This window comes from Chiloscyllium plagiosum, chromosome 15, assembly GCF_004010195.1.
Source record: "Chiloscyllium plagiosum isolate BGI_BamShark_2017 chromosome 15, ASM401019v2, whole genome shotgun sequence".
NCBI classification, from domain to species: domain Eukaryota; kingdom Metazoa; phylum Chordata; class Chondrichthyes; order Orectolobiformes; family Hemiscylliidae; genus Chiloscyllium; species Chiloscyllium plagiosum.
In genome coordinates this window covers 11,468,587-11,492,893 of record NC_057724.1, presented here as the reverse complement: position 1 = coordinate 11,492,893, position 24,307 = coordinate 11,468,587, and the positions used below count along the sequence as shown (strand labels likewise).

At 41.9% G+C, this 24,307-nt stretch overlaps 1 long non-coding RNA gene across 1 annotated transcript; it reads right to left on the bottom strand.

Moving 5' to 3' along the window:
• LOC122557474 lies at positions 1 to 23,591 on the bottom strand. Its single transcript, XR_006313842.1, has 3 exons — positions 23,422 to 23,591; positions 7,019 to 7,156; positions 1 to 1,077 (listed from the first exon to the last, which is right to left on the bottom strand). It is a non-coding gene; the product is annotated as an uncharacterized LOC122557474 (long non-coding RNA).
• Positions 23,592 to 24,307: the final 716 nt, after the last annotated feature.

Sequence of the window (24,307 nt, the reverse complement as noted above, 5' to 3'; positions counted from 1 at the left end):
CTTTCCTGCATATTTTCTCACTAGTGTTAATGGCAATGCAAAGAATTGCATTTGCTTTAAAATTGCTGGCACTGTTTGGATGTCTTCCATTATCTGTTGGACAGATCTGGAAATTAGATGTGAATAAAGTAATGATGAGAGTTATTGTAATACAAATTACTCTTAAGTGCTTTCTGATTGCCCTTATCACTACTGGGAAATACCCTTCCTACTTAAAGACACAGAAATAATAAATAGTAGGTAATAAATGGTCCACAGGCCCTCCCCATAAACAAAACTCTGATTATTTCATCTTGCAATGGTAATACTGAAAGACTATCAGACATGTCTTCATTGTGGCATAATTCCAAATGCCACAGAGAAAAAATTGAGCCGTTGATAGTTTTGTCAAAAAAAATTGTTGATTTTGAGAGGTTGATCTATTTAGTATGATTTTCAAATGCTGATGAGGAGTAAGCACAAATTAATATTTTTAGTGGCTCCCGCAAAGTTAAATAAAAAACAATTTACAGCAGAGCTACAGCTCAAATGGCTACGGCAAGCCAGCTAGCAAACGGTATAAAAGTGCATTCCTCCAATTATTCCCCCTTTTCATTAAGAAAAATGCATGCACTACCATTTGTACCTCTCAGTTTTCAACAAAGGCAATTACAATTCATTAACAAAACTGGTTAGTTCCAGTCAGTTTCACTTTTATCTGCATACACAGTACATATATGACCTATAAGCATATATTACATGGGTTCAGAAGAAAAGTCACTGGATGCAAAATATTAACTCTGTTTTCTCTCCCCAGACGCTGCAAGGCCTGGTACATTTTTCCAGCAGTTTCTGATTTTTTCACCTTTAAATCACTGTAACGATCTTCAAGCAGCTTTTTTTGTACAGTTAATTTGGTATCTGGCCATTCCTGAGGTGATGTTCCATCTCCAGAGAATATTATTCTCATGACAAATGTAGATGCCTGATAACTGAGGGTGATTATCCATTCACTGGTTGGAAAATGGTGAACTGCTGGGGTTGATGGCTGTTCTGTACTGAGTACACTTGGTGATATTATGTCTTCATATCAACTGCCTGCAATGAAAGAGCATTTTTTTCCAGTTGTACATATATGTTTGTGACAATATAACTCATCATTAAAGTTCACTAAATACAATTGAAATGACAACTGCTCAGCAAGTAGCCACATGGGCTGTCCCTTGTTGAGAGTATTGAACATTTGCACTCTGATTGGCTCCTTAGTCATCAGTCCTGGCAAACATTTGGCTGGTTGACTGAAGTGATACCTGGCTTGCTATCATTTAACCTTAATTCTATTGTTCAAGTCTGTTAAATTGTCTGACTTCAACAGGTTTTTTCTCTATTAGAAGGGTAGTTTGGGTGCACATTTACATTACTCAATGGCCTGGATTGCTTTCCATGCTTTCAGAGGTATCTTTCTCCACGCTAACATTGCCTTGTATAAGGTGTGCTAGATTTGTTCCATTTTTTAAGATCCCATTAGAGACTTTTGACTGTTAACTTCGCCCCTGAGCACACAGTATCCTTGCTGCAGTATTACAATGAGAGTTCTCAGTGCAGCCTGAGATGCAGCACTGGAAGGGCAAAAGCATCCTGAAAGTGAATTGGAGATGTGCCGTGAGTGTTCCTAGAGACTGGCACATATTGGATGCCAATGTCTTTGGATGTGGGGTACATGTCGCCAGTGTCTGTATGTCATGGGATGTTGCTGTCCATTATGGAAATATGTGTAAATCATTACCAAGTCTGTGCAGATGATTTAGTGAATCTCACTTATCCAGGTTTTGTGTGTGTTTTTTATTTTAGTTTTCCTGATATATGTAAAGTGGGGACAATAGCAGCGATAGGATAAGTTATGGATGTTGGATAGAAGATGGTTGCTCTAATCCTGATAATGTGGAGAAAGCCATTCCTCTAGATGGCTCAGATTGTTTTAAACCAGGTGCCAACTTCAGGCTAGCCTGGAATGGTCTAGTGTCATGGCTGCTGGTCTTTGGAGGAGAAAAAAGTTCCACATTGATACCACCCTATCCAGCAGGACCCCCAAAACCCTGACCACAAAATGTGGTGTCAATTTCCCCCTGCCTGCCATGTATGGGACAGATGTCAGGAGCTGTGCAGTCCACCTCCAGACTGACAATACTTATTTGGGTGAACAACAGGCTTTTAAAGATGGTGTGGGTGCACAGATTGCTGGTGAATTCAGAGGTATCTTGTGAGCAGCGAGTTACTCTGGGAATGTTGTGTGTTAAGATGAGGCTGAAATCGGACCACAGGGCATGGTATTTTGGTAAGGTAGAGCAAGCGAACCCATCCACCCTCATGGCGAAAAATGAAAAAATTCGGTCTTAGCCAAACAAACATAAGACTTTGTTTTGGTTGTGATGGCTTGGTTTACATCAACCTGCTGGAATTTGAAAAGCACAATGGGATCTTTTTTAAGTCAATGTAATCAGTGTAATCCAATCAATATAATCTCATTCCTCTCTCACAAACCCACTGATACAGTCCAATTCTGCATGTGCTGTTATTTGAAAAACACAGTCTCAACTTAAATGTCAATGGAAGAATATTCTTCTACTCTATCATCTTTTATATTTGCGCAAAATGAAAATGTAGCATGAGACTAGTTTTCGCAAGGTCACAACTGACAATATTAAAATGATTCTGATATTAAACGACAATGTGAACCTAAGCTTGCCATTAAAGGTTACAGATGATATGGCACATGGAATGGGAGCAGGCTGAGGGAGGTTGGCCTTCAACTGATTCTCTGAGTTGAGGAGAAGGTGGCACATTGGTGTTGTTACTAGACAAGTAGACCTGTGGTCCCAGGTCAATGCTACAGGGACATGGGCTCGCATCCCACCACTGAAGCGGGTGAAATTTAAATTTAATTTTTGAAAATCTGGAATTTGGCTTTGACAAAGTTCAGTTAGACTCAAAATGTCAGCTCTTTTCTCTCCTTACAGATGCTGCCAGACCTGCTGAGATTTTCCAGCATTTTCTCTTTTGGTTTTAGAATCCCTACAACATGGAAACAGGCTCTTCGGACCAACAAGTCCATACTGACCCTTCGAAGAGTAACTGAAGTCAAACCCATTCCCCTACATTTACCCCTGACTAATGCAACAAACTAACACATCCCCAAACACTGTAGGCAATTTAGCTGGCCAATTCACCTAACCTACATTTGGATTGTGGGAGGAAACCGGATCACCCAGAGAGAATGTGCAAACTACACACAGACAGTTGCCTAAGGCTGGAACTGAATCTGGGTCCCTGGTACTGCGAGGCAGCAGTGCTAACAACTGAGGCACCATGCCACCAGTAACAGTCACCCTGAAACTTTAATTGATCAATTGAAAAACTCAGCTGATTCACAAATGCCCATTAGGGAAGGAAATCTGCCAACTTCACCTGCTCTGAATACATGTGACTCCAGGCCCACATCTATGTGTTTGACCTTTGACTGCCCTCTGTGTTGGCTGAGCTAATCACTCAGGTCAATGGATGGGTGACAAATGCTGGCCTTGCACATTCTATGAAAATACAAAACAAAATCCCTGCTACAATCCAACATTACCAGCCCAAGACACTTCACTAGTGAAACTTTTATGAACCGAATATTACAGAAAGGAAGGTGACAACACATCAGCCTTTATAGTGCTGGGAGGCATTATAAAACATGCTGGCAAGAGCTCTTTGGGTTTTGTTTCCGATAAAGGTACCTTGATCTTTTCATAATAGAAACCTACATATTATCTCGCATGCAGCTATCTCATTATCTTCAAGAAAAAAGGTAAAGACATGTTAATATCAACATATTATATGTCACTTTCTTTATCAAATTTATATGTTAATATCCTAACTAAAGCTTTAAGTAGATCGCCACATCATGCTTGAGTTATTAATTCATCCTCAGGAATCAGAAACAAAATAGATATGATGGCCCCCCACTGTGCTGCAAATTTTTCTTTGCTTTCCTGTTTTAACACTGAAAGAATTCAGAATCCACATCAAAATGACTCACTCATTCAGGGAGTCCCTGGCAATGTCCTGAATTTCTTTTAGATACAAGAGTCTTTGGAAGTTATTTCCATAAATATTGAATCGGAACGTAAGAACAGAAGGAGACCATTCAGCCCCTCAAGTCTGTTCTAGCAGTCAGTAAGATCATGGTTAAACAACGCACATCTCTTAACAATCTTACCAAACCAAAGATTTTTCTATTTCAGTTTAATATTTCATATCTGAATCAACCTCAACAGTTCTAGGGCGCAGTAAATAATTTCAATAGGTATCCCATTGCTTAATATCTCTGACACCACTAAACATTGAAAAACTTAAGGCTTTTGAAACCATATCTGTGTGAAGAAATGCAATTGTACATGATGTATTAGCTGAATTGCTGCAGTCATTTGATCTTTATTTTTGCTAAGACTTGTAACCACTTTAGTTTGTGACAGACAGTAAACACATTAATTGAAAAATATGGTGTCAGAACTGAGAAGCTAAAATTGAGTGCATGTTCACAGCCACAAGAGAGCCAAGTACAGGAAGGAGATAATACAAGAGGGTTAAAAATCACAGTCTGCAGCTTGAAAGTGCTGTATAAGTCAGAATGGCTGTGAATATTTGACTCTGTGTTGCTGTAGAAATGAAACGGGCTAAGGCACTTTCATTGGAAAGCCAGAAAATAGTTGTGGAATTAAATAAAAAAGACTCAGCAAATAAGTTGCTGGATCAAGAGTGCTATAAACCCATTATAGCCTAAATCTCACTGAGGAAACCCAGACAGGAGAGATTTTGAAGATTTCGAAGACACACTTTATAATCACATTACTGTTACTGTGAATTTAGTCATAAAGTCACACAGATGTACAGCCCGGAAACAGACTCCTCAGTCGAACTTGTCCATGCCGACCAGATACATAACCTAATCTAGTCCCATTTGCCAGCACTTGGCTCACAGCCCTCTAAGCCCTTTCTATTCATATACCCATCCAGATGTCTTTTAAATGTTATAATTGTACCAGCCTCCATCACTTACGCACCAACCTCTGCATGAAAATGTTTCCCTTTAGGTCCCTTTTATATCTTGCCCCTCTCACCTTAAACCTATAACCTCTAGTGCCGGACTCCCACACCACCTTCCCCCGACCCCCACCCTAACCCAGGTTTATCCTATCCAAGCCCCTCATGATTTTACAAACTTCTATAAAGTCATCCCTCAACCTCCATTGCTCCGGGGAAAACAGCCCCAGTCTATTCAGCCTCTCTTTGTAGCTGAAACCCTCCAACCCTGGCAACATCCTTGTAAATGTTTTCAGAATCCTTTCAAGTTTAACATCATCCTTCCTATAGCAGGGAGACCAGAATTGCTGTGCAGCATTCCAACAGTGGCCTAACCAATGTCCTGTACAATCGCAACATGAACTCCCAACTCTAATATGCGATGCTCTGAGCAATAAAGGCAAGCATACCAAACGCCTCCTTCAAGTCTCTGTCTACCCGCAATTCCACTTTCAAGGAACTATGAACCTGTACTCCAAGGTCTCTTTGTTTGGCAACACTCCTCAGAACTTGATTTGCCTTACCAAAATGCAACACCTCACATTTATATAAACTCCATCTGCCACTCCAACGCCCTTTGGCCCATTTGATCAAGATCCCATTGTACTCCGGGATGACATTCTTCACTGTCCACAACACCTCCAATTTTGACGTCATCTACAAACTTACTAACCATTCCTCTTACATTCATATTCAAAACATTTATATAAATGATAAAAAGCAGCGGACCCAGCACCAAACCCAGCGGCATACTGCTATACACATCCCTCCAGTCTGAAAGGCAACTCTCCACCACTACCTTTTGTCTCCGACCAATTTGTGTGTTTAAAACCAATGTTTGGTGGTGGGGGTGGGGTCAGTGAGTGAGAAAAGTGATTGATTCATATGTAATAGCACTGACACAACTAGCAAAATCCTGTGAGGTTTGATCACTAGATGCCGAATTAAACATAGGATTGTCTTAGGGGGTAAGAGATCTTGCCATGAGAGCATGTCACCTGAGAGAGGAGACACATACTCTCAAGGAAGATATCATCATTTGCAGAAGCTCTGAGGTTGCTAATCATCCATTAGAGTATCTTCCTGGAAGAATAATACTTGAGCATAGAATAAGAACCAACTTCTATGCAACAGTTTGACAAGCTATGCAATCAGCCACCCAGCAGAGACATGGAGTGGAATTTTACCAAAGATTGACTCAGGGTCGAATTTTGAGGAGTGCCTTGGAGATTAATTCTTTATGAGCTCTCGTGAGTTGTCTCGAGCAATTTTACACTGATCACTTCATGTCAACCCCACGGCATTGCGTTTGTGTTATCTTTCACTCAGCAATGTGAAAGTATTCATTTCTGTTAGGACCTTCTGGATTTTCACTGCCATCATTATCTTTCATCACCAGCTCCACACCAGCTAGTTGCTGTGAGTCCTTCACAGTACATATAGTGGGAGAGCAGGCTTCTGAGGGTACACAGGGGTGATACATTGCAAATAAAAACTCACTTCCATAAAGATTTTATATCATCACTTGTCTAATCAACAGTCATAGTAGGTGCACATATAATCTGTCCTTGTTACAATGGGACATGTTGGACTCTGACAAAGGGGACCACTAGAAAGTCTATGCATAGACCTTTGATATAAGTTGAACCTGTGTGCTCAGGCAGCAAAAAAAAATTTCTTGTTCCTTGTGCTCCAACGTGGTTGTAACTATTTTCTCTTTCTTGTGCATTGATGACCAAAGATGGGAAGATAACACACAAACTTGTCCTGCACTGTATGCAGTACAAGCCAAGTTGCAGGAGGAGATTGTAAGTTTGGCAAGGTTGTTGAAACTTTGTTTTTCCACAAAGCCCCAACTCCACACCCCATCCCCAAGAAAGACAGCCTTGCATATCACAGCATGTTGGCAGATACTCACCGTTTAAGGTGAGAGGAAATCAGTTCATGCCCCTGTGCATCCTTGTGATATTGGGTTGTCTATAGACTGTGGTCCGCAGCTTACACTTTTAACATCGCCTGTAACAATTTCCCCTTCACAAAGCTGACTATGATCAATCTGCAATGACAAATGATATGACAAAGATTGTTAATGGCCAGGATTTGTATCCCACATGGCTGAACACTGCTTATGTCCATTTGTATGGGGCTATGATTATAGATATTTTTGACCTGAAGTGCTTGATTTATTCAAATCCCCCTGGAAGGCCTCATGTCACTCCCAAGTTGAACCTGTATGCTCAGGCAGCAAAAAGAATCTTTTATTCCTTGTTCTCCAACGTGGTTGTAACTATTTTCTCTTTCTCGTGCATTGATAACACAGGTGGGAAGATAACACACAAACTTGTATCCTTCCTTCCTTGCCTTCCCTGTTGATCCCATCAGTTCTGAGCTTCAACACATTCACGTCCAACTCTTCCCTTTATGTCTTGAATCCCCAACGTCCCTGCCAATCTCCAGTCCTAAGGCTTATCCATGCCAACCACCATGCTGCATTTTCCCCTTCTCATGGGCCCACCACCACTGCCTTTCAACCCACCCACATACCCCGACCCTGCCCCTGCCCACTGGTCTTACCCAGGCCCTCTAGTGCACTGTTTCCTTATACGCTGGGGTACTGCCCTTCAGAGATATTGTCCCCTCTACATCCCCGCATGCTGCTTCTAATCCCTACAACTGACATCCTCAACTTCCCTATCACAGTGATGTTGAACTGCTGACCCTGACCACCTCAAATGCATGACTGACCAAGTCCAATCCCTTAGACTAAGATCAGATGCTGCACTTGACTGACTGTGGCAATACCCTCTTACAACAGTCTCCCTTGTCTTCATAGAATCTCTACAGTGTGGAAGTGGGCCATTCAGCCCATTGAGTCCACACAGAACCCTCCAAAGACTGCTCCCACCCAAGCTCAACCCCATACCCTATTCCTTGCATTTCCCATCTCTAACCCAGCTAACCTGCACATCCCCAGATACTATGGGCCAATCCACATATCCTGCACAACTTGGGATTGTGGGAGTAAACCAGACCACCAGGAGGAATCCCAGGCAGACACGGGGAGAATGCGCAAATTCCACACAGGCAGTCACTCAAGAGTGGAACTGAACCCGGATCCCTGGAGTTGTGAGGCAGCAGTGCTAATCACTGAGCCACTGTGCCATCTGAAAGCAATTTCCCTTAGATTTTGAGACTTGGTCATTGGCTAAAACATGTGCAGTATATTTAGTGTGTGAGCTGCTGGCACATGGTGTAGGTATAACATTGATGGAGCATGTGCCATATTGCAACACCTACACCTCCTTGACTGCTCAGGGCTGATGACCATGACAAGCTGCCTGTCTGTGCTAAACAGTCAGGCAAGGCAGAAGTGTAGGAGGTCTTGAAGTTTTGAATGATGCCGCAAAGAGGAAAACTGTCAAGGAGAATCAGTTCCGGCCAGAGCGTTCAAGTAAGTACAAAGTAGAGTGAACTCTAAGGGAGCAGTCTGGGAACCCTGAGTTGCACCATGTTCTGATACTTCAGATGGGGACTTGTCCCAGTGTGCGAAGGAGCCTGGCAGCAGCAGCATTGCAATGAAAGGCAACAATGTGCTCTGAAGTGTAGCATTGAAGTAATGAGGTGTTTTCTGAATGAGTCAGCCTCTGTGGATGGGCCCATGCACGGGGACTGTTGTTCAGGGTGGGGGCAGGAGGAGTAAATGGCAAGTTAGTGCTGCCAGGTACCCACTCGGACGTTTATAGGGAAGTTATCGCTGTCAGGTTTACCTCTGCTGAACTGGAACGTAACAATAAGATGTCAATACATCCAAAAGGCCTTTCACCATTCACCAGCAAGATTGACATTTCACTTTTTGAGGCTTTGGTGGTAAATTGAACTTTAATCTCCCAACGTTGAGAATCTCGTTTTTCCAAACTTCCCATTTTATCCTCAACTGACTCACACTTGGCCCATGTCATTCAGGGGCTGGGACGTTCAAACCATTGATTTTAAAAGACACTGGCCATTGGTCCAGGTGAACAGACAGCAACAACAACTTGTGTACATACGATTAAAACACTTCAATGTTTTAGAAACAATGGATGAAATGCACATGTAGACACTGATGAAAGTGGCACAGACTAGAATTATCACGATTTTGTTCATGAATGGTCATTTGTCTATGTTGTCCATATCCACTGGCTAATTTGCAGCTGCCAGTGATAGTACCAGCATTTTACTTCGCATTTTAACAAAAAGCAGATATTTGGAAAAATTCAGTTGTGTACAGTGTACTAGCTGGCTTGCTGATTCCATACTTGCTTTCACAAGGTGGGTGAAAGTATGGAGTCCTATGTGCTGGCCAAGAGCTGCCACAATCACTGCAGGTTGGTGGTGCTTGTCTCACTTTTGTAATATGTTGCTGGAAAAGCGCAGCAGGTCAGGCAGCATCCAGGGAACAGGAGAATCGACGTTTCGGGCATAAGCCCTTCTTCAGGAATCCTGAAGAAGGGCTTATGCCCGAAACGTCGATTCTCCTGTTCCCTGGATGCTGCCTGACCTGCTGCGCTTTTCCAGCAACACATTTTCAGCTCTGATCTCCAGCATCTGCAGACCTCACTTTCTCCTCACTTTTGTAATAGTTCGCTAAATCTCAGTGGTGCCTGAATAAGAGAAGAGAGGGGATTAGTAGTATAAAAGGTCTAAGAGCTAGTGCAGGTCAAGATAGAGATAACACTGGCATTAATAGAAGAACAGGGCCATTTTGTCAAATGAAGATTAGAAGGTTGGGTGCTCGTTGAGGTCTAGGAGAAAGTGAGGACTGCAGATGCTGGAGATCAGAGTCGAGAGTGTTGTACTGGAAAAGCACAGCAGGTCAGGCAGCATCCAAGGAGCAGGAGAATTGATGTTTCGGGCATGATTCCTCATGAAGGGCTTATGCCTGAAACGTCGATTCTCCTGCTCCTCAGATGCTGCCTGACCTGACGTGCTTTTCCAGCATCACACCTTCGATTGCTCATTGATGTCTCTCTGTTCCCACTTGAACAGAGGCATTCTCCAATCAAATCCAGTTTTTCTCCTCATTTGGGATGTCTGTCATCCAACTGATAACTTCACTGTCTCCACCTGGTTGGGGCAGTTGTTCCTCTTGGAGGTAGTGGGGACTGTAGATGCTGGAAAGTTAGAGTCGATAAAGCATGGAGTTGGAAAAAGCACTGCAGGTCAAGCAGTATCAGGGGAGTTTACATTTCAGGTCAGAAGCTGTCATCAGAAATGGGCGAGGGGAAGGGGGCTGAGGAATAAATGGAGAGAGGGGCTGGGGTTGGGGGAAAAGTAGGTGAAATGGCAACTGGTGGATCCAGGTAGGAGGTGATTGTGATTGGTCAGTGGGAAGGCTGGAGCAGATGGGTGGGAATAAAGATGGACAGGTTAGGTCAGGTCAAGGGAGAGGGGCGGAGAGGGAGGGCTGGACCTGGGATGAGGTTGGGGGGGCGTGTGGGGAGATTTGGAAGCTGGTGAATTACGTGATCAGGCTGTATGGTTGTAAGCTCCCGTGGCAGAAGATGAGGTGTTCTTCCTCCAGTATGCATGTGGCCTTATTTTGATGGTGTCGTCAGGTGAGAGAGAGGGGGAATTGAAATGGCTGGCTCTAACAAGTTGGAGGATTATGGTGCAGCTGTACAGGACATTGGTTAGGCCATTTTTGAAATATTACGTTCAATTCTGGATTCCCTGCTATAGGAAAGATGTTGTGAAACTTGAAAGGGTGCAGGAAATATTGCCAGGGTTGGAGGGTTTGTGCTGTAGGGAGAGGCTGAATAGGCTGGGACTATTTTCTCTGGAGTGACAGAGGCCGAGGGGTGACTTTATAGAAGTTTATAAAATCATGAGTGGCATGGATAGGGCAAATATATAAGAAACTCCACTACCCTATCTTTTCCCAGGGTAGAGGAGTCCAAAACTAGCTGGCATAGGTTTAAGGTGAGAGGGGAAAGATTTAAAAGGAACCTAAGGGGTAATGTTTTCACCCATGTATGAAATGAGCTGGCAGAGGAAGTGGTGGAGGCTGGTACAATTACAACACTAAAAAGGCATCTGGATGGGTACACGAATAGGAAGGATTTGGAGGGATATGGGAGCTGGCAAATGGGACTAGATTAATATCTGGTTGACATGAACGAGTTGGACAGAAGTATCTGTTTCTGTGCTGTACATCTCTATGACTCTGTACGTCAAAGTGTGGAATTGACAGTGATGGAGGTGAAATGAAGAGCATTTGTTGTGATGCAGGGGTAGGCCAAGTGGTGAGATGTTCTCAACAGGGGAGTGGGAAGCACAGGAAGGATGAAGAGTTTTGGAGGATTGGATGGGTGACAGCCAGTGAGTGAAGATCATGATAAGAATTGCTATCTATTAGTTTTAGTGTGAAATTTGTGTAGTGGGAGATTTAGAGTGAGTGATCGCCCTGTGTGTATGTATGAGCAGAGAGAAAATCGTGACACACTCTTGGGCAACACACAAGATCAATCACCTTCTTCTGGCACTGTTGGGCATTGCATTTTCACCCTGGAGACTGCCCCGATCCAGAGTGCTATTGCCATCAGGCTGGCCGTGTACACTGGTCTTGCCTCATTTGGCAGTCTGCCCTCCTTCCCACCACCCCCATTCACCAGCGATTTCAAATCTCTGTTTGGGGATTTGTTTGGCTAATTGGGGTGCCGAGCTCCCTTTCCGGGGAAGTTCACTTGCTAATAATGGTGGACCAGCAGTGTGTGTAAAGCCAGGTCCTGCCTTGTAGTGTTCGTAGTGCTGTGGAGTCGGGTTGAAACATAGCGCCTGAGGCATGAGCATTGCAAAGTCCCAATCATGGTAAGCACTTCTGTCTCTCCTACCACATGTGTTTGTGAGTTGTGTGCTAGAGACGCTGGTTACATGATTAATGAGCTGCACAGCTGAAGGTGGTGTGAGAAAAGTCGAATTGGACCATAATTCTCAGTTAGAAAAACCACAAAAATCTGGGAGGATATAGGCCACAAATTTGTGCATTAAAATATTAAAAATAAATTATTACTTTTAAACATGTAACTTTTTAAAAATTCATGTATTTACAGTAGGGCTGCAATAATATTGCCTGTAAAAGGATTCACTGAGATTCAGGATTCTATTGTTAAGGGGATTTGAGTGTTGGAGAAGCATTGGTTTGGGGAAGATGTAGCAAGTGTTGTTAAGATGGTGGTCATATTAAAAATTTGAGGAGTCTCCTGGACGCAAGCAGCACAATCTCTTGAACTGTCAGTAAAGGATTCTCTTCCCATTTCTGCATCTTCCTCAAATTCCTCTTGCTGATCCAACTGTTGAGCCTTAAAGGTCCTTTTCCTCATCAACCTCCATGAACAAAACTCCTCTCTGTGCAAAAGTATGTCATATTCAGCTCTGAACAAGCTGCAAAGGAGGACACTCCAGACTGATAGTGGTACTTGAAGCTTGGCTCATCAACCCTGACAGTATCTCTATTGCATACGCACGCGATATCCTCAGAATCAGCAGAGCTGCACTAAGCTACCCCGAAACTTACAGTTATCATTGCAGCATTGAGGAAGAATCAAAAGTATCTTGCTTGTGAATCATTAGTTTCAGACACTGTTAGAGTAGAATTGGTTCTGCTTCATTTCTGAAATGAATTCTTTGATCCTTTGGCCTGGTCGGGAACTTTGCTTTCCGTGATCAAATATCCAGGATCAATGTGCATGCAACCCTGGAATTTCCAAAAATTGTCCGCTGTAAGTCTGAGTTAAGAGTTGGCTTTTCAAAACCTTTACTGAGGAAGGAGGTATGTGATATTAACATGGGTACAATTTCCAAGGACCCCCTCAGCTTTGAGCTTGGGGTTAGTCTTAAAAAAAACCTGACTTTTCAGCGAGCAAAGGACTTTATAATATTTGAGTAAATGATGAGCATGATCTTGTCGTTTGGAAGATAATCATCACAGCGATGAAGATAGGAGTTGTGGGAATCACCCTGGTATTTGAAACTTCCAGTGGGCAATTACCCAGTATCTAGAAACACAGGAAAAGTCTCCACTGCTGAGTTTGAGTTAAAGATTTAAGGAGCTTTTGCCTTACTTAATATTTACCAAGGAAAAATTGCAGAGATTAAAACTTACTCTAACCATAGATAGCAATTAAACTGGCACCTGCAAAAACCTCTGACCCCTCCCCCATGGATGTCCAGCATCTAGTCCCTCTCAGGATCTGATCAACCACAGCCTCCTGAGTCACCCTGAGACCCACTTCATGACCCCAAGATCACCTCTGACCAGACCCCACCCCAACCTACTGTATACTCTCACCCACTGACCTGGCGCACTTCACCACACCCAACTGCCACCCAATCCATTCCCTCTTCCAATTCTGACACGTGCAGCATCTCTAAAGTGTCCACAGAAACTTTAAATCTTAGCGTATGCCAACCAGTGTCAGGAAAAGGGGTGTGGCTGATCTATTCTGCTGCTGTCTGTGTGGGTTCCGGGCCTGAACTGGCTCCTAGCTCAGCAGTTTGCATGAACACCCCCAAAGGGAAGTGTGCAGTTCATTTTCCTGTCAGCATCTGAAATGGAGTTTCCAACTCTGATCAGAGGGCCTGGGTCGTATCTCCTCAGAAACCCACTCTAACTTTACAGCATTTATCCTGTCTCATATTTGTCCTTGTTTTAAAAGCTCCTTGACCTTTACCAATCTGCAACGCTCTGTCAATGTTGATATGTTCTGCATACCCGGAGTGGCAAAGCCTTCAGATATCCTACACGTTTCTTTGGAACTTCCTTCAATGCTTTTTAATTTTTTTCTCTCCAGCTGTAAAAATCCTTTTTCCAAAGCTATGACTTCAACCAGTGCTTGAGTGTTCCCTCGCCTCATACTTGGTGTCCGATTGCAAATTGTTTTGGAAAACTAACCATACATTATATATTTGCATAGCAAGAAACCACAAAACCCATTTGGCTTAGTTACCCACTGAAGACCTCCTTAACACCTAATGAGAATGTGATTTGTTCATTGAATATCAGCAGTTAAGAAAACCAGAGATATTCAACGTACCCATTATTTAAAATGAGAATTCCATAATGTTTACTGAATACTTTCTTTGGGATTTTACATTGTATTTTCTATCTTATGACTTAGTGATGTGACATGAGATTCAAGGAGTGTGTGATCCCTATTGTACCACATTAAAATATGGTCTGCATTACATCCCTGTTGTATAAATATAAGGGTGAGACATCTTTCAGTCACAGCCTACACTATTTACGCAATGAATGTGATGAAATATGTCAACAGGTTCACTACATGAAAGCAATCCTTTGTCCCAATGTTTACTTATAAAACTGAAGATTTAGTGTTGATATTTCCTCAATGCTGACACTCTGTATCCAACAAAGTCCCATTATTCGGTCAAACATATGTTGTTGCTATGGAGCTTTGCAAAGATTCATTGCATCTCAGTGGTCAGAGGGCCATATAATTTTTTTTCCCTTCACTTACTGAGCTGTGCTGCCAACAATTTTGTAGGGTATAATTTATCTCAGTGACGTCTGTTTAATAAATAACACCATATTTGTGAAATATTGCAACAAATAGTGACCTATTGCCTATTGGCGCAGTGAGACCCCAACAATTCCTCTTTACAAATATACAGGGAACACAAGGTGAGGAATAAGCAAGTGACTCATTATTAGGAGGAAGCACTAAATCCTGAGAACTGAAAGCACAGACAAGGTCAGAGCAAACAGACAATTATAACGGCAACAGTTCAAGCAGCAACATCAAGCCAGCACTGTTAAAGAATGATACAGCCCATCATCTTGTCAAGCCTTGTTCACACAAAGCAAACCTTATATAAGCAAAATACCTCTCATAGAGAAAAATAAATACATTAACCATCCACTGTGTCAGTCCCACAATCGGTGTCATCAGTGACAGGTGATTATTAAAGATAAATGGAGCTGCAGCAATTACTTTTACACATTTATGTAGCATCATTCACTCTCAAGTGTTTTTTTTTGATGGGTCAAATAAAACCTCAGCAATAATTGCTTTTCCAATGAACATTGAGCACTTGTGCACATGGATTTAAAGCATATTTAAGTCACAAATGTTGAGTTTTGCTGCATTAGGGCTCGATTTTAACAACATACCAGATTCCCGCAAGAGAGATTTTGAACCACTCAGATTTAGTTTTCACTCCAAGACCAATTTAAATGCTTACAAGTTGACTTCCCACCTAATGCAGCCAGGAAAGAGTTGCAAAACAGTGGAAATTAAAGGCTACATTCCCCTACCCCTGACATCAGGCAAATGATAGAGACTGACAACTAGACCATCCAGTAAGGATGCTAAAATAGACAATGACTGAGCTGAACCTCAACTCCATTTATCTGCTATTAGACTTCATCTCATTGGCATATTTGAGAAATTAATAATGTTTAAATCATCCATTTGTACATAAGCTTTGTGGCAAAAAGTCTTAATCTGTATGTAGTATTTGAATACTGTTAACAAGCTCATCAATTTGCCATTTCTTTAAGTGCTAAATACTGTCATGTAACTTGAAGAGGACTGGTGTACAGATCCAACAGTGAACGTAGACTGATAAATTGTGTGTTAAAGCAGAATCGACCAGAGTTGAAATCTTAAAGCTACAAAAGCATTTGTATGTTTGTCAGACTGAAGCTAAAATCTGATGAATCAAGAGAACCAAGGAAAGGCTCCCGATTCAGGAAAGGCAGACTCAAGCATGTTGAACTTGTGAATTGTGTCACACCTTGATGAGTAAAATATGAAGTATCAGTTTTTATTACTCAACATATCTTGATAGTTTGCATTCTAAACGAATGATTGCCCTTTTCACTAATAGGGTTGTTCATCAACTTTCTTGCTTTGTGGTTCGGTATAGAATCCAAATCCTGACACACAATCCAAGGCTAGAGTGGACTGAATGGATCAAATTTCACAACATGGTTAAGGTGGAAATGGAAGTGGACAAGTTCATTGGGACCAAATCTGACACACTACAAACTTTTAAGCCGAGTCGGGAAGTTGGAAGCCGTAGCTTTTCGGGAAATGGTGGTTGGGGAATTAAACATGCAGAGTATCGTTTGAACAGCAGTTTGCAATTCTTGAAAAAAGCCATGGAAAACATGCAGGGCCTCCAGCTTGCCTATCAAGGAGGCTGAATCACAGTGGGGTGCAAGTCATTTGAACAGATGCTACTCAGAACACTGTGTAAGAGGGAACAGAGTCTGGCAACTACCCATACATTAGTACACAGTGGAGGGAGTGAGCTTACAAAGGGGGTTCCATTATTAGGCAAAACAGAAGAGGTCAGAAATTGAAGATATTAATGCCTCTAAACAAGATCTGAAGAGAAATATCAATAAATTGTGGTATTGCTCTTGCACGGGGTGTCTGTCCTCCTACCTAGTTGCTTATCTCTTCTTCTTTCCAATACAAATTAACGAAACTCCCTTTAAATTGGGATACTTTCCACTTCTAATTGGTTAGTGGGGGTGCCATCTGGCTATTAAGATACTGAGATGATGTGATCTTGGATCCAAAATTGCTCTTGATGTTGAACTTCTGACTCCATAAATGAAAATCCAACTTAATATGTACGTTGTCTGATTGTCCATTTTCAGAATTCATTGCATGTTCCTAATTGGCCTTCAACCACTGTTTTCCACAAGATAACAAAACCTTTGGAGTGCTGTTGGGTGTGAAGTTCCAGAATTTTGACCCCGTGATAATAAAAACATGACAATCTACTTCCAAGTCAGGGAGTTGGGCGTCTTTGAGGAGAAGTATTTAAAAATCACAGATAATATACAACCTTGAAATGGACCATTTGACCCAACAAGGGCATGCAAAGTATTTATACTAGCATAAGTATTCTCTTATTTGATCTACCTCTTCTAAGGCATTCTCTCATGTACTCATCGAGCTTCCTTTTTAAAGTAGCTAAGTGCCAACCACTTCCTGTTCTAGCAAGCTCCTTGTTCTAAGCTCTGAATTCTCCTTATTTCTCTATTGGACTCCTTAGCAAATATCTTGTACTTACATGCCATGGTTTTGGCTTGTCTCCACAGCTAGTCTGTCCAAACCCATTTACAATTTTAAAGACTGATGTCAGGCCCCTTCAAAATCTCCTCAACTTGACCAGTCACTTCCATTTGCTGCAATCTCATTGCTGGCATCAACCTCGAGAACTTTGTTTGTACTTTCCGCTGTGCCTCGTTCTTCTTTGCGGTATAGAGACAAAACATGCTGACAGTACTTCAAATATGTTTTGCCAGGGGGTTTGAGTCTCCACTCCGAGACATAAATTCCCGTGCTATGTTTGCATATATTTTTAATTCAATCAGATTCCCAAGCATCTGCTGCCCTTAAGAGTTTTAAGTGGATTAAATAGAAAGGGATATGTAGACATAATTCAAACCATATTTTAACGTCAGGCATTCTGTTTCTATTCTTAAATGGTGTTTTGATTTTATACTATTAGATATGATTAAATGGGAAAACTCTTAAGAGACCTTGCGGTTTATGAGGTAGTGCCCCTGCCTCTGGGTCAGAAGCTCTGGCATTCAAGTCCTACTCCAGCTCAAAGAAGTGCATTCATAAGGCAAGCAAACAGTGTGGCCATCAACTTGCAATTCCTTTCAAAATATATACAGAACAATCTCGATTATCCAAATGAGACGGGCGGGGAGTATTTTGTTTGGATAACTGAGAGTTTGGATAATGGATTGTTCAGATAATGGATAGTATTTAAACGGCACCTTGAGATCTTGTTCGGATAATCCGAAATTTGGACAATTGATGTTCGGATCATCGAGAGTGTTCTGTCAATGGCAGGCGACAAGGGTAGGAGAGATTCTTGGTTGACCATGCAATGGAGCAAAGGTTGGTACCACTACCAACATTAATAATAGCTCCAAACTACAATGTGACTTGGACCCCTTGGAGAGGAGATGGTCAGTTGGCTGGTCAGGTGGTCTGGATCAGGTTCGTACCAACAGAACAGGATTTGATTCTTGTTCTTGCTTGGTTGGATATGGAACTTGCCTCCTTGCCCTATATCTGGTGGATGTGGCGATCCTGTAAGTTGGACCTGTCTTCGGGCTGAGAACTCAAAACCAAGAAACAAAATGCTTAGCATTTCAAAAGAAAGAGACCAAAGTACAGTTTGTTGGGGACTGAGGGTACAGTATAGGCTGAGGATACAGGAGATGCCTTCATCAGAGTGCAAAAATTGTCAAGCAATTAAAGCATGGCAAGGTATTTCCATTATAAATATGGACAGAGGAATTTATACTGGGAGTCAGCACAAACAGAAGAGTTTAATATTTTAATATGAGACATTAATAGATATGTTGACACATAAAGTAAAACAACTGTTCTGAATTTACAGTCATTTTGGAGCAACAAGACTATAAACAATTTGATTGCTGTTTTGACATGTGGGTGATAGTGGGGTTGGTTAACAAATAAGATTTCAGTCGTACAACATCAGTTTGTCATATGTTTTTCAAAGTAGAAACGCAACCGCCAAGGGCATCATCTTCAGTGGGAGAAACGATCGACAACAGCAACTCACACTTATTCCATGATTTCAAATAGTGAAACATTGCGAGACACTGCACATGAGCATTATCAGACAAAAAATTCAAGGAAGGAGATCTTAAAACAGTTCTGTGTATGAACCCATACCCCTGGATTCGTCAAAAAAAGGCTTTAAGCTGTGTCTTAAATAAAGGTGAGGTGGTTCTTGATCAACTGGGCCATCGGGCTGAGGAATGGCAGATGGAGTTTAATTTAGATAAACACAAGGTGTTGCATTTTGGTAGGTCAAACCAGGGTAAGTCAATCAATGGTAGGCTCTGGGGAGGATTATAGAACAAGAGATCCAAGGGTACAAGTTCATTGAAAGTGCAGTCACAGGTAGATTGAGTAGTGAAGAAGGCTTTCAGCATGCTTGCTTTCATTGGTCACAGCACTGAGTACAGGAGTTGGGATGTCTTTTTGCAGCTGTATAAGATGTTGGTAAGACCACATTTGGAGTAATGCTTGCAGATCTGGTCACCCTACTATAGACAGGGCCTAATTAAACTCGAGAGCATAATTAAAGAGTGGAGAAAAGATTTACTAGGATGTTGCCTTGACTGGAAGGTTGAGCTATAAGGAGAGGCTGGATAGGCTGGGACTTTTTTCTCTGGAGCGTGGAGACAGAGGGGTTAACCTAAAGATGGCTATAAAATCACGAGAGGCATAAATAAGGTAGATAGCTGACAGCTTTTCCCCATGGTAGGGAAGACTAAAACTAGAGGGCATAGGTTTAAGATGAGAGAGGAGAGTTACAAAAGGGTACAGAATGGGACCTTTTTCACACAGGGAATGGTGAGTGCCTGGAAAGGGCTGCCAGAGGTCGTGGTGGAGGTGAGTACAATTTTGTCTTTTAAGAAACATTTGGACAGGTACATGGATGGGATAAGTATGGTGGGATATGGACCAAATGCCAGTAAATGGGACGTGGCTACTTGTGAATTGTGGCATAGACATGTTGATCTGAGGGCCCTCTCTCCATGCTGTAAACCTCTATAAATTCTGTAGTTTAAGAGGGAATTCCAAAGCTTATAGCAGAAAGGGCTGAAGGCATGACCAGCATAGACAAGGATGGATGTACAACCGGTCAGAGTTGGTGGATCTCAGACATCTTGGAGATTTGCAGGGCAGGCAGGTCTGGAGAAATATTGAGCCATAAAGTTATGAATGAATTTGAGCATAAGGCTAAAACTTTTTTTAAAACAAAGCATTGATGGACTGGGAGCCAACAAGCGCAAACTCGATGGGTGAACCAGATTTGTGTAAGGAGATGAGAAATTGAACTTTGGATGAGGTCCAGTTCATGGAGGATCGAAGATGGGAAGTCAGCCAAGAGAATGTTTGAGTGGTCAAGTCCAGGGTAAAAGACAGGGACTAATGAATGTTGTAGCAGCTCAATCTAACATGACCCACGAGCCAGTACCATTAGAAAGTATAGTAAGCTCAGATCAGTTATACTGGAATGATTCCAAATTTAGTAGGGTTTTCTCAAGACTGCCTTCAAATTAATTCTCAACAATTTATGACCGCCTATTGCGAATTTTCTAAAATGAAAATATTTATATGAAGAAAATACCCAACAAAAATACATTTTAATCAGCAAAGGCTTACAATCCAATTTATACAGCAGGGCTGATATTATTATTACTGGTATACATGCTAGGGATATTATCATACTTACCTTCAAACAAATTCACAGCAAAAAACAGAGTCACCGTGCAATTATTGCAGTCCATTGGGTAAATTGGGGTGGGGTGTGCTGCGGGATTGCTGTTAGTATTTCTGTCTCTGCCGAGTTAAGGACTAAATAGCTTCACAGACATTTGTCACAGTCTCAATTTCCAGCCGTATTATTTTGCCCTGGTTCCTTTTGAGCTTCACAATTGTTAGTCAGCCCGCAATTATAATTGCAGTCACTGTAAGGGATTCAGGGACTCAGGCGTTTAATTTCACTTCACTGTCATCTTGATTATGTCGTTTTATATCAGCAGCTACTGAATCTTTGAGGTATTTCACAATTGTCAGCTGATTTCCTTCACACAGCCACTACAAACCACTCCAGCTTTTTAAGTGATCACCATAGTAATCTGATCGCCTATCCCAAGATGCTTGGCCTACTGAAGGGTTTTAATTTGTACCGAGTTGTTACGGAAAGAGATGTACAAGCTGGCAGATGGAACACTTCCCTCATTGTGGATAAACTCATGGCCGATCAGGGGATGTGCTGATGCACGAGGGTTACAATTGGATGAGACGCTGGTTAAAAAAAAAGGACTTGGAAAGAAACCGCACCAGGTTTTCTCATAGAATCTCCTCAGTGTGGAAGCAGACTATTCTGCCCATTGAGTCCACACTGACCCTCTGAGAGCATCCCACCCAGACCCACTCTCCCACCCTATACTTCCCACAGCAAATCCATGTAGCCTGCACATCCTCGGATATGAAGGGCAATTTAGCACGGCCAATCCACCTGACCTGCATTCTTTGGACTGTGGGAGGAAACCGGAGCAGCTGGAGGAAAACCAGGCAGGCACAGGGAGAATGTGCAAACTCCACACAGACAGCGGGTGGAATCAAACCTAAATCCCTGCGCTGTGAGGCAGCAGTGCCAACTACTGAGTCATCAGGGTGAAATAAGCAAATTTACTTAGCACAAAATTCTCAGAAACCAGTAAAGGAATTCTTTGTGTGACAAAAAATTTGCCAGACATATGTTCCTCATTGAAATTACTTTCATTCCATTCTCTTCCATTGGATTTTCCCAATGCTCAGTTTGCCTTTTCCTTTTAACTGTAAGTGATTTCATGCGCTTTGTTACATCCACCTGAGAAGATAGAAGGGTTATTACTTTAACGCACCTATGACACTGCAGCACTGCCTCGGTTACATTCAGCAGCCATGCCAAATGTTCGTCACTCACAAACAAATCCCTATTGGATCCTGGAAATTTTGGGCCAGCAAATTAACTCAGCTCTCACCTCGTGACACATCACTCATAAGCTTATTCCTCTGAACTATTTTGGAGCCTATTTTTGCCTCTCCTCTAGGCTACAATTTGAGTTTTTTGGGGGTGGAATTGGACATGCCTTCCCAGTGTGACTCCAATTGGAGTCTTGAAAATTGCTGTGACTGCCTCAATGAGAAGTGAGAAGTCACGGTTTGTGGGTTGTGAGAGCTGTATCATCCCAAATTGTAAACTTTCCTTTACATTTCTTTTCAGGTTCACTTGGAGTGGGTGACAATCACCCTTTGTCTTGGGAATACCCAGCACTGTATGCTACTATTAGCTGGTTAGTAAGAGGGCAGTCAATATGTCCATTCACCAGTTTACCCCCATTTTGATCAAATTTGCTGGACTGGCCTTCATCTTTTATATGGGATGAGATCACTGTAATAAAACCACTGTTTCTCTTGAGCTGATGGGATCGATGGAACTGCGGTTTCACTGATTAAAATAAAAACATATAGTTATCCTTGGCTGAACTGTCCAGGAACATGGAGCATGCAGTAGGGGAAGAAACAGAAGGAAGGTCTTTGAATTTTAATGATTCTATGCATACCCTCCTAACAGAAATAAGATCCAGATAGAAGGTCTCTTTGGGATTAAAAGCAGGAGATCTTTTGAGATGGTGGTACAAACTTCATGAAAGCAGTTGCTGCAACATTCACTATCTCACAAATTGACATACAATTTTAATTGTCAAAGGCAGATATACGGAGTTAGGTCACATATCGGCCATAATTTCATTGGATGGTGGAACAGACTCCTGATGGGCCTACTCCATTTCCTATGTTCCTAGGTCAAGGAACAGCCAAGCAATGGCTTCATAAAGACAGCCAAGAAATGTAGAGAGACTGTTCCCTTTGTATATTCCATAGCAATGGGATCAAAGGCCTATCTACCTTTCATAATCCCTTGGTCTCATTTACAGTGTGCATGAAAACTGACCTACATACAGGGAGCCTTTGGAAGCAAGGCTTGTTAACTATAAGAGTTCACACAGCTGGTCACAAGAAAAGGTGTTTGGACAGAACAGTTCATAGAGTCATACCAAATGGAAACAGACCCTTCAAGTACAACAATAATAAAGGAAAGAAAATATTGCATATGCAGCACCTTTCGCCACTTCAGAACATCCTGAAAATCTTTTTGCCAACAAAGGACTGTTGAAATGCAGTCACTGTTTTAACATACGAATCACAACTGACAGTTCACATATAGCTAACCCCCAAAGACAGTATATGATAGTTTGTTTCAGTGATGTTGATTGGGGGATTAATGTTGACAAGCGCACTAGACGTAAAATTACTGTACTTGTTCAAAATATTGCCATAGAATGTTTATCTCAGAGAGCAGTCAAGGCCTCAGTTTAATGTCCCTTCTTCCTAAAGAAGGTGACTCCAACTGCGCAACATTCTTTCAGTCATGCACTGCAGCGTCAGTCTAGATCTTTGACCTCCAATTACAGTTGTATGCCTGCAGACATGTAGCAGATAACACAAATGCCCTTGTCAGTCATATTACTGTAAATCTGCATTTTCTGAATTCATAGCACCACCTGGTTGCCAGGAAACAGTCAGATGTCCAAAAGAAAATAGTCGTGTGGACATAAGCTTTTTGCTAAATTTACACATGATGATGACTTAATGATTAATGACAAATAATCAGTGATAACTAACACAAACTCACACTCGAGACCAATTCCTCCAGTAAAAGCCGATGATTATTTTTCATGGCTTCTTTCACAGGATCTCTCGATATTGTGGCAGTTTTGAAGCGCAGTGAACACAAAGGAGCACATACACCTGGGTGATGCCTCTGTTGCTTTTAGATTTGTGGAACAGTTGCAGTCACAGTGTGTGCCGCTCAGCGTTGAGATTTCTCAGTTATATTATTATTGCTGAAAGGTCCTTAGCATCAGATTCTCGTCACTATGGAAATGAGGTTCAAGTGAACAGAGATGACTGAAGTACCTGGCATCTGGGAAGCCAATTCTGTTTGATTTCTCGTTTGGTCATAAATCAGACATACATTACAAGCCTCACATTAAGGCCATGCGCTGACTGGAATTACTCCGTTTCAAAACAAACAATCTCTGTTAGCAAACAAACAGGATGAGAGATAATGGCTCCATAATTAGTCTTTTTTTTTTTTGCAATCGAAAAGTGTGTCAGAGGTTTCCATGGGAAATTAAACTTTGCACCAGCATGGACATTGACTGCAATGATCTCAGTTCTATCCCCAGCTCTCACTTGAGCGTATTCTACCTCATTGTTATGTTGACAGTTAAGCTGTTTTGTGCTGGTGCTGTAATTGCCCTGTGTGACATCTCTCACATTGAAACATAATGGTGTTAATGGATTGACTGCATCAACAGTGATCTAGATACATAAACAAGCAAAACCGTCCTTTTTTTTCCTAAACCTCTTTAAGTGGCCATTGCTGAGGGAGATTTTTGAAAATTATTTAATCCGTGTAGCAGCATATATATATTTTTAGAAGTACTTTGTGGGTTAAAGCTCAATAATATTTGCATAGCTTCAAAATGATAGCCTGCACTTAGTTCCAAACAAAA